This window comes from Trichosurus vulpecula, chromosome 3, assembly GCF_011100635.1.
Source record: "Trichosurus vulpecula isolate mTriVul1 chromosome 3, mTriVul1.pri, whole genome shotgun sequence".
Taxonomy (NCBI): domain Eukaryota; kingdom Metazoa; phylum Chordata; class Mammalia; order Diprotodontia; family Phalangeridae; genus Trichosurus; species Trichosurus vulpecula.
This window is the reverse complement of record NC_050575.1, coordinates 193,401,945-193,412,827: the sequence shown is the minus strand read 5'-3', so window position 1 is coordinate 193,412,827 and position 10,883 is coordinate 193,401,945.

Here is a 10,883-nt window from a genome sequence, read left to right as displayed (position 1 = left end):
CTTGAGCTAATGGAAGTAGGGAAAAAACAACCCAAAGGCCTCTGCATACTTTAGAATCCAGAGAGGGCAGATGTAAGCTACCTAGCTTTGAGAGGGGTGAGCCTGAGTATTTACCCTACTATATTAGAGAAGGTATTCTAGGTATGAAGTGGATATTAAATATAGGATAATTATTTACTTCCTATACTGCAGAAAATGCTTAAACCACAAAATACTCATTTGTAGTCACAAGAGTAACAATGACCAATCATCATTCTTATGCCTTCTACAAATGAAGAAGGAAGGAAGAAAAGTAAAAAGGAAGGAAGGAAGAAAGGAAGGAAAGAAAGAAGAAAGGAAGGAAGGGGAGAGGGAGGAAGGAAGGGAGAAAGGGAGGGAGGAAACAAGAATTTAATTCCTTACTATATGCCAGGCACTATGCTAAGCACTTTACAAATACTATTTCATTTGATTCTCACAACAACCTTGTGAGATAGGTGCTCTTATTTTCTTCATTTTACAGATAAAGAAACTGAGATTTACAGTGGTGAAACAATTCATCCTTGATTACACAGATAACAATTAGCAGAACCAGAATTCAAGCTCAAGTATTCCAATTCTTCCTACAGTGTGTTTTCTATTGCTTTAAAGGGAAGATTAGAAAACTGTAAAATTAATACCAGAGGGGAGTCCTGCCTCTCTACTCAGCCTTATTTGCTTTGTAATTGATTAAAAAAATAAAAAGGACCTTTCTGAAACTGATCCTGGGAAGTACAGAACTTCATGAACCAAATTTTCTAAGTACTCATTGCAAAGCCAGCTCCAGCTTTCATCCTTTGAATGGCATGAATATAAAACTATCTTTGTGCATTCCTAAGTCTGTCTTTAAGCCACCTGTCTTTGCTGATCCCGCATATGCACCTCTAAGACAGCAGTCAGAGGCATTTGCTGATAACCTGCAATGAGGGTAGGGGGGAGGAGAAGGTCAGGAAGGAGATTAGAGCTGCTAGAATGCCAGTAGTTCATCTGATCCAGTGAGACTCAGGGGCTCCAGCTCGACAATGCTAAAAATCTATCAAAAGGGCATTTTCTGATTTCCATCTTTTCTTGAAATGCACTTCTATATATTAGCACTGTTTTCTTGGGCCCTCATTACAGACCAACATAGCATTTTAAAATTTAATATGGCTCCCGTTAATGGATAACATTGGGTTTATGTAAATATGCATTTCTATGTTGCTATTTTATATTAATGTATGTTCTTTGTGTAAATATTTCATAACCATTTTATGTGCTACTTTATGGAATGCCTAATGTGATGCTCTGGAACGTGTATTTATGAAAGGGTATCAATTGAGAGCTTAATTTTCTTCTGACATGTAGTCTTCATTTGAATTCAGGATATGGAAAAAAGAGAACCAGACTGAGAGATTGTGTAATCGAGGTCTTGTCCCAACTCTGTTACTAACTAGACATGTGACATTGGGCAAATCATTTCAGTTTTCTCAGTCTCTTCATCCTAAATTGGCCGCAGTCTCCTCACCTTAATTTGAGGAAGCTCTCTAAAGGCAATTCCAATGCTGTCATTCTATAATACAACAAAGATACTATGTGCAAGATACTTCATCTAATACAAAAGAAATCAGTAAATATAATGGAATGTCAGTGCTCAGAAAGAACTTATGGATCATTCATTTATTCTTAAAATTTTAAGAATGAGCAACCCGTAGGAGTGAAGTAGCTTGGCCCAGTCCATACAACTAGCTACTGCTAGAGTCAGCATTAGAAAATGGAGCTTAATTCAGTCCAGTTCTCATTTCACTATTCTCTGCTTTGCTCATTAAGTCCCAAAGTTTTCCTTCTTATTTAAGTTTGCAGCTAATAATCTCTCTGGATTCTCTAAGATATTGGGCCAATGGATTGACCATTGCCAATTTTGCACAGTAATTAACTTTGGGAATCCATTGTCCAGTTAGCTTTCATTTTGATTGGTTGAGATGTATTTACATTATGTTTAAGTTGAAGCCTGAAACCTTCCATCGTTATTTCTGCTGCATTGCAATAAATAAGCTTCATTAGCAGTGAAAGTTTTAATTTCTTTGTGGAAAATGCAGTTGATGCTGATTAATTTCATCTTTCATTCACTCTCCAACTGCAAAAGATTTGCTGCAGAACCCAAAGATCAGGTATATTTCATTCTTTATTGAGCAACTAACAAAAAGAAATGCATTCATATTATTCAGGAAGCAATCATGGACATACTTTATAGCTCATTTATATCAATATCAGACTAATTCAATGACAAGTTAAACATTGTGGCCTTTAATCATGGAAAACTGTAAGGGATCTCAGCTGAATAAATTAGTGGCAATTAACTATAAATGAGCTACACACATGAAGCTCATTATTTTTAAGTTGTGGTATCCTTTTTAATATAGAAGAGTCTTTTTTCTGTCTATTGTGCCAGATGCCAATTTGTCCCAACAACCAGAGCAACCAAATTGTACTATCCATTTTGTCCACATGCTAGGCTTGAGAACTAAAGTTGCAATTTAAAGTCATTTGAATCTCATTTAATAGAAAAAGAAAATGCTCCTTTCCTGATACCCTTAAAGGAAAAGATATATGTGATAGAGATAGATAGATAGATAGATAGATAGATAGATAGATAGATAGATAGATAGATAGATAGATAGATAGATGGATGGGTATATGGATGGGTGGATGGACAGATAGTTTATTAATCACTTACTACATGCCAGGTGACAGTTAAGTGGCACAGTGGATAGTTTGCCAGGCTTGGAAGCAGGAATACACCTCTTCTTAAGTTCAAATCTGGCCCCAGACCTTACTAGCTATGTGATACTGGACAAGTCACTTAGCTCTGTTTGCCTCAGTTCCTCATCTGTAAAACGAATTGGTGAAGTAAATGATGGACCACTCCGGTATCTTTTCCAAAGATGACCCAAATGGGATCGTAAAGAGTAGGACACAATTGAAACTACTGAACCATATAAACAAAAACATAAATAATTGTGCTAAGCACTGGGGTGTCAAATATAAGTAAACAAAGAAGTCCCTAACCCCAAAGAGATTATACTCTAGTTGGAGAAAGAATACATAAAAGGGAACTGGAAGGGATAGGAGGATGGTACAGGGTATTTTACAGTAGCATGCTTTGTTACTGGTAGCCAGGAAGTAATGTAGAGGAAGTGATTTCCTGGAGAGATAAGGCAAGGCAAAAGATCACTTATCAAAGCCCAAGTTATCTCAAAGGAAGAATAGAATTTTCTGGTAAAAAGAAGTTGGACATAGTAGATAACATAGAGATGGCATGTTTTAGAGATTAATTTACTACCAAGAAAAAAAAATATTATCATGTACAGGTTGTGGCACAAAGTTGTCAAGAGATGTATGATTTTTAAGGAGAGGGTCTGTTTATAGAGATAGAGTGAGGGATCACCAGTGGATGGTATGTGTGCCACACTGGCAGCCTCCCAATGTCAAATAAACCTAAATTTTGCATTGACAAAATAATAGCAAGTAATAGGTAATATTTATATAGTATTAACTATGTGCCAGGTACTGTGCTAAGCACTTTGAAGTTATATCTTTGGAAGCTCACAACAACCCTAGGATATAGGTGCTATTATTATCTCCATTTAACAGCTGAGGAAACTGAGCCAAAGAGAAGTTAAGTGACTTTCCCAGGCTCACATAGCTAGTAAGGATCTGAATCTAGATTTGAATTCAAATCTTCCTGACTGCAGGTCTAGTGCTGTATTGATTGTGCCACCTACCTGCCTCAAGTCCTACTCTGATACTGCCATATGGAGGTGACCCAGGGTTCTCTAAGTCTATACTGTGGCAGATCCAGTCAAGGTAGAAACACTTAAATTATGGACCTGGAGGTTCAGATCCATGAGTACCCTGATGCTTAGGAGACTATCCTAAAGTTTCAGTAACATGGGGGTGTAAGTCCTTCCCTGACCCATTACTCTATCTTGTGGTTCTGCTTTCCAGCAAAATGATGAAGTGTCACATGACCTTCCAGGATTCCTTTTTCTATACTTCCCTGCTTCACGGGACAGCATCCCCCCACCCTTGCCAACCTCCCCTATTTCACCTTCTGTAGTATGAGGTAGGGGATCAGGAACTATTAGTCATGTTATAGGGGTGCAAGCTAGACAAATTGTGGAGCTGGCTGTTTGCTTTATTGATGCAACTACTCCCATTTCTGTGAATCACCTCTTTCTCAAATGAATTTGCCCCCAGTACAAGAATTACTAGCTACAGCTCTACAGTGATGGGCTGTGTGCCTAAGGCTAGCCTAAGGCTCATCACCATGAGGTGATGAATTTCACATATAGCAGCTCCTGAGTCTGTCCACTAAAGCATACAGAGATTACTATTCACATTACTGCAAGAAGCTTTTATATTGAAGAAACTAAGGATCTTTCGAGTTAGGCAATAGTTTTCCAATAAAGAATGATATGAATGCAGTTTTTGTGTCCCCATACATGTTGGCTTAAAGGACAATTCTTTATGAAAGTACATCATATTTATTATAGCCGTTGATAAATCATATAATTTATGTGTGAGACACATCGTGATAGAGTGGCTAGAGAACTAGCCTTGGAGACAAGAAGACCTGTGCTCAAATCCTGCCTCTGACACATACTGGATCATGGGCAGCACTTGATTCCTTCAGTTCCCCAGTCAACACATAAAAGACAAGAACGTGCAGAGAAGGTGCCAAGTCTGCGTTAGAGGAATGAAATCCACCACCAAGAGCTCCTTTTACCAATGAAATCGCAGATCTGATAAGAATTTTATGCCAGTGCTGATTATTCTTAACAGCTATGGTAAGTATATGCTTCCTTAACTTGTACTAGCTGTTCTCCAGGCCTGGAGGATTTTGTCTCCTCACCTTCATCGCTTAGCTTTCTTGCTTCCTTCATTATTCTGTTCAAATCCTAGCTTCTTCAAGAAGCCTTTCCTGGCCCCCCTGGCTGCTAGTGCCTTCCTTTCTGATATTACTTTCCAGTTACCTTGTATATAACTTGAATGTACCTAGTTATTTACATGCTTTTCCACCTGCCAGAATATGAACTCCTTGAGGGTAGGGACCATAGTTTTTAATTTTGTGTATCCTCAGTGCTTACCAGAGTGCTTAGCACAGAGTAAACACCTAAAAATACTTCTCTACTGACTGACTTACAAATGTCTCCATATGCACAGGCTAGCCTTGTAAAAGCAAATACATCAGTGTGGGGTGGGGATAGGAGTGGTTTTTTAATGGACATCATGTCATATTTTTTCTGTTTTGTTTTGTCTTCTGGCACATTTACTTTATCTTCCTGTTTTGCCTAGGTCGATTGAAACTTCTGTATGTTCTCAACCTACAATGACTTCTCTAAATAAAATAATGCCAATGGCAACTGTCATCGATGCAATGCTTTGCGAAGTGCTGATATCACAACAACCCTATGAAGTGTTTAAGTCAAGAATTCTTATTTTCATTTGACAAATTAAAACCCTGAGCCTCAGAGTGGCTTGTCTACCACCAAACACTAAGTATGGAATCTGGGATTTGGCCCTGACATCTTCTGGCCATATGGCTAATTCCTTTTCTTTTATGTTACCCCAGGCTAACTATAGTGTGTATGCCTGTGTATGCATGACTCTGTGTGTGTGTGTGTGTGTGTGTGTGAGAGAGAGAGAGAGAGAGAGAGAGAGAGATGTCTTTGTAATAGATTTTTGAAAATGCTAAAGATAATCCAACACCCTCATTTTGCAGATGAAGAAACTGAGGCCCATAGAGGACTGAATTCATTCATTCTTCCAACAAAATGCAATATATGTTTACTATATGAAAAGTACTGCCCAGGGGCTTAAAATGGCTAGTATAATTTCCCAAATATCTTATATATAGTTGAACTGATTCAGTAATTAGCCTGACTATTCTCAAAGAGAGATTTACAAAACCATTCTACCACATGTGTGGAAGAAACTCCCTGATAAAAAGTACTATAAATTGGAACCCTAGGTCCAAACCACACATTACCCATCCAAATGTTTTTTTTAAACAAGGTTCTGAGGAAAGAGAGATGTATTAGGCATGAAACTTAATGAACTAAGGTGCAATTACTTATTGAAGTGGTGCTGTTTGTATGAGAAATGAACATTTAATGTGTACATGTGGTACACCCTGCTCCCTTCATCTTATCTCTATGCACAGTAGATTTCAGTTATGATAGATTTGGGCAGTCCCTCTTTGCCCATTCCATTTGCATGAATATAGGGTCTGGATTAATAAAAAGCGCTTGTGTCCCAAATTGAACATAGACATAAAAACGCACTGGTCATCTCACAAGGACAGAGGAATTCCCTCCAGTTCTTTTATAAGGATCATAGGTCAAAATTGGCTCTCATTGGTACCATGGAAAGTTTGTAACATACTTCACTTCCAGCTGAGTGGCAGTCAGAAAGGCCCAATTGTCTCCAACCTTTGGAAATCATTAAACAAATTCAAGGAACCATCTGGTGCTTGCAACCCAGTGTCTACGGATCAGTAGGAACAAAAGACAAATGTATCAGCAGCATCAAGAGAATTTCAGTCCAATTCTATTCCATGGCACTGAAGTGATGACCATAGGAAAAAAGGTCAAGGAAGATATATGATGCTATATAGAGGCAACATTTTAAGGAGGAAACATTTATCACATCATCTTCATTTACACTATTACCCATCACACTATTAATAATACACAGAAGCACAGGATGATTAAATACTCTTAAAATGTATGGCATAGTATATGCTCCTAATAGAGTAGAATCAGGGATATGTATGTATGTATGTATGTATGTAGATAGATATAGATATGTATTGTGTGCATATGCATATTTATATATGCATATGTATTACTACTTTAATATGTTATCTATTAAACTTTAATAGCTTAAAACTTCACTGAGATGTTGGAGGCATGATGTATGCATGGATATCATTCTAAATATATATTTAGGAATAGATACATGTATTTAAATAGACAGATTTAGATATTGAAATAGATGTCTGTATCTTTCTGTTTCTATCTTTCTCTTTGTACACAGTGAAGATGTGTAATCCTGAACAAATCATTTACCTCTCTCAGCCTCAGTTTCCACATCTGTAAAATAGGGATAATAATAGCACCTATCTCTCAGGTGTGATGTGAGGATAAAATGAAAAAGAAAAAAAGTATTTGTAAAGTATTTTGCAAACCTTAAAATGTTATATAAATGCTAGCTATATCATGTGTGTTCATGTGTGTAGAATATTTCCATATATTTTTTGGTGCTATGCATTTTCCTTCTTTTTCTTTTAGTTTTCCAGTATTATCCAACGGATTAGACTTCTTGTTTCATAAAGATCCATGCTCATTACTGATCAGAGGCTTCTCAGCAGACATTTTGATGGATTTTTTGGCCACAGTAACTCATTAAACAGTCTACTAAAGCAGAGAAGGGTTACCATCTGCATCCGTAAAGGCTTCACCCGTCCTGTTGAATTCAAGGATCCTTAAAGTGATGAAGTTAGTAAATATCAGTGCACAAATGAGGCTGATGTGTGTGGGCCAAGAAAAATGAAAAGGATCCAGGCCTCTTTATTTTTAGTTATATTACTGTTCACTTGCCGCAAAATTCCGTCTTCTTAACAACAGTATTCTACTGTGATGCTGTGTGACTATGGATTCAAGAACCAGCATCTTGGAAGAATGAAGACTGTAGATTGCCCAAAGAGAAATGGAAGAGAATGGGGAAAAAAAGCATTTATTAAGTGCCTACTGTGTGCTAGGCATTGCACTAAATGCTTTACAAATGTTATCTTATTTGAATGAGATTAGAGTAAGAAAGATGAAAAGTAGGGTTATAAGTAAGCTAAACATATTGCCAAAAAATGAAAGGAAAGGACTTCACCAAGAAAATATAGGTGGGTTGGTGATGCATGAAGAGCAAGGTGTTAGAGATGGACATCTTGAATTTTACTTGGGTAGCTATGAAATATTAAAAATTCCAGGAAAATAATACAGCATATTGAACAGATGTTTATTGGGGTTATTTATAACACATTTACAACATTTATAACACGAGATGGTAAAACCATAAAAGATTTAGATGAATTCCAAGAGAGGCAGTGCCGACACTAATAAGTTTCTAACTCTAAACCTATTATCCTATGGAATTATAGAAAATTATGGATCTACCAATATATGGAAGTGCTTACTAGATCCTTAAGACCTGCAAAAACAAAATCCACACCAGGCCAGACTCATTGTCTCTGTAATTTTCTTTACATGGAACACAAAATATAATATGGTAATTTAGATAACTTAAACAAAACAACCAACCAACCAACAAAAGCCCCCAGCACTTTATTTTTGCTTCACTTTCTTATTTCATCATTGTTTTTTGTTTGCTTATTTGTTTGTTGTGAGTAGATGGGGCAGAACTTGGGGCAATTCCTAGTATAAAAACCCACTTTATATATGTGGATTGATAAGTGCCCCATAATTTTTAGTCTTACCTATATATTTCAGGAAAGAGTCTTACTGATTATTGGAGCTGAGATAGAATTAGAAAGTATCACAAAGATCACATAGCCTAGCCCCTTCCCCATCTTACAGATGAAGAAATCAAGGACCAGAAAGGTCAAATGACTTCTCAAAAGTCACACAAGTAACAGTTGACAGAACTCAGATATGAACTCAGTTTTTCTGATTTCAAATCAAAGACTCTTCAAATACATCTGTGGATAAGTACCTCCATTTTACTTCTCAAATGATGATATTTGAATTGTGTTGCATTCATTGTAAGACTAAAAGTTAGTCAAAGTTATTCAGAGCCATGTTTTATAAACACTTTCAGGTATAGCAGACAGGGGATTAAGAATCAAAAGCCCTTGGTTTAAATCTCAGATCTGCTACTTACTGGCTATGTGACCTTGGACAAGTAACTACCTCTCTTTCTCCACACTTAAATGACAGAGTCAGAGTAGATGATGACTAAGAAAATTTCTAGGTCTAAATCCTTTGATCTTATTCATATTTTTATTTGTTTTACAATGTTATCTTTGTAAGATTAACATATTTTCATTAAACTGATTCTGAATTATATTCATAACTACAGATAGGCTCAATAAATATATCTATGTAAATAAGAAGCTATTTCTTAGTAGAGAAGTTTCCCAGTGTGGTCTGAGGTTCTGAGTGAGTGACTTGCTCAAGGCTGGTCACAGAACTAATAGATGTCAGAAATGAAATTGAACTTATCTTCCTGAATCCAGGTGCAAAACTCTTCTCCACTATAAAACAGCATTTTTAAAGATATGAAAATAAAATCAATATTTCTTTGTCAACATGTTCACAAAAGCTGCTATTTAAAGATGTCTTCCTTTTTGTTACATAACTTTTCTACTACTGATGTTCAGTTCTTTAATGTTCTGTGGCCTATTTGTGAAAAATAGTGTTTCTGTCTGTCTTCAAGAGTCTTTCTGGGCAAAAACAAAAATAAAAAATGAATAGATACTCTATGTCGCCCTTCTTCCCAAGACACCAGTGTCAGGAGAGTAAGTCATTCAACCTGAGAAATCTGTATTTCCTATTACTGGGTACAGGAAGTATATGGGCCCATCAAAGTAGAAGATAATCTTGCTATAAGTAGGTAATCACTTTCTATTAACAGACTTCAGACTTTAATCAATGCTCCAAATGGGGGTTAATCAATCCAGAAAAAAAATACTAAATTTGACTAAATTTACAAAATCTCTTCCTTTGTTGTTTGAATTCATTCAAAAAATAGACCAGCAACATAGATGACAGAGAGAGAGAGAGAGAGAGAGAGAGATAAAACATTTCTTGAGCCCTTAAGCCCTTACCATGTCCTAGTCATTAAGTGTTGGAAGTACAGTGAGAAGAAAACAGAAGAACCTGTACTCTCTAAGAGCTTATATTCCAGTATGGGGAGATACAATATAAAGGGGAGCTAGAAAACAAGGGTGGGAAATATGGCAAATGGGGACCTTTTCAGCCTGGATTTAAAGGCACAAAGGCTAACTAACTCATAACCTAGCTTGTCTTACATTTGCAAATCTTTGGAAATTTCCAGAGGACTGACTAACCAATGTTAGCCTTTCAGAATGAATGGTAATTTTAATTCCTATATTACATTAAGATTAATGAATTACTTTTCCCATAACAACACTGTGAGGTATGTAGTGGAAGAATTATCTCTATTTTGCACATGAGGAAACTGAGCATCAGTGAGATGTAGTGATTTGCCCACGGCCATATAGGTATAATGAAAAGAGACTTGGTTTTAGACTTGGAGAATTTGGGTTCAAGTCCTAGTTCTTACACTTACTAACTCTACGTCCTTGGGAAAGTCATTTAACTCATTTGGGACACAGTTTTCTCATCTGTAAGATTGGGGATGGAGTAATATATCTCTAGGTCTTTTATAGCAACTCTGTGGTCTTTGAAGTGTCAGGGCTGTGATTTCACCCTGGGTCTTACAAAGTCAAATTCAGTACTATTTTCACAACAGAATGAAATAAGTTCAGTTGTCAAGGAATAGTCACTGCTTGCTCTCTTAGGAAATGATGTGGATAAAAGATTCTTAGATTTCTTCTCTAGCCCCATTATGAGCATAGTCTGAGTTGAACTTTTCATGAAGAAGTGCTGATTAAATCTAGTTTTCTTACCTTTCTGTGAATTTCCTGTCATCTCTGCTCCTTGAGGTCACCTTGCCACTAGTATGATAAATTAAAAGATATGTGGGCAGGGATAGGGGTTTAGTCTATGTCTTTAGAGTTATTGTGTATTAGCAGATGTGTATTAGCACTGAAATTGACTTGGCTTCCT